Source organism: Musa acuminata, chromosome BXJ3-4, assembly GCF_036884655.1.
Source record: "Musa acuminata AAA Group cultivar baxijiao chromosome BXJ3-4, Cavendish_Baxijiao_AAA, whole genome shotgun sequence".
In the NCBI taxonomy this organism is placed as follows: domain Eukaryota; kingdom Viridiplantae; phylum Streptophyta; class Magnoliopsida; order Zingiberales; family Musaceae; genus Musa; species Musa acuminata.
Window position 1 is genome coordinate 8,212,501 of NC_088352.1, and position 906 is coordinate 8,213,406.

Here is a 906-nt window from a genome sequence, read left to right on the forward strand (position 1 = left end):
ATATACATATATATACATATCTATACATATATATATATATAGACACGATCATGTGAACTTGAACCAGATCAGATGGCTAAAAATGAATGTCAAGATTCATGATGGTCCCAGGTCGACGTGGCCGCGATGAGTTCAACTTAAATAAACGAGATGGTGGGGGAAGCGCGCCGACCAACCCGTCTGTTCTCTCTCCGTTTCATCCTTCTCTTCCTCCTCTGTCCCCTTCGGCCGGAGCAGAGCGGAACGAGGACAAGAAGATGACGCCGGTTATAGGTTTCTTGATCTTTATCTCGCTCCTTTAGTTCTATCATTTCTATTTAGAAGGATCATTAGTATCATCCATGGTTTTATCGTTTCTCTTTTGCCGAGTTTTTGATTGCGAATGGTTGTTTTCTAGCTCTATCATTTCTCTTTCGAAGGATCATTAAATCCATCTATGGTTCTATCGTTCCTCTTTTCCCGATTCTTTAATGACGAACGGTTGTTTTCTAGCTTTATCATTTCTCTTTCGAAGGATCGTTAGATCCATCTATGGTTCTATCGTTCCTCTTTTGCCGATTCTTTGATCGCGAACGATTGTTTTATGATGGAACCCTACTTCCACAAGATCCCGATAAGGTCCGGTAGTTTTCCCTTGTGATGCAGGGTTTCTTGACCTCTCTCCCTCTTGTCTATGCATGTTTCATTCGAGGGATCGTTATCTATGGATTGAGATCTTTGATGATCTATGGATCGATTGGTCCTCTTTTGGCGATCATACAGAAAGGATGATCTACGTTTCAATGAGATCTCGGAAACCTTTCGTTTTAGTCGACGTATACTTCTTTCCTGGAAAAACCGTGGATTAGTCGGCATATTGGTTATCTTTGATGGCTGAGGGATTATTCAGATCCTCTCCTGAAACAA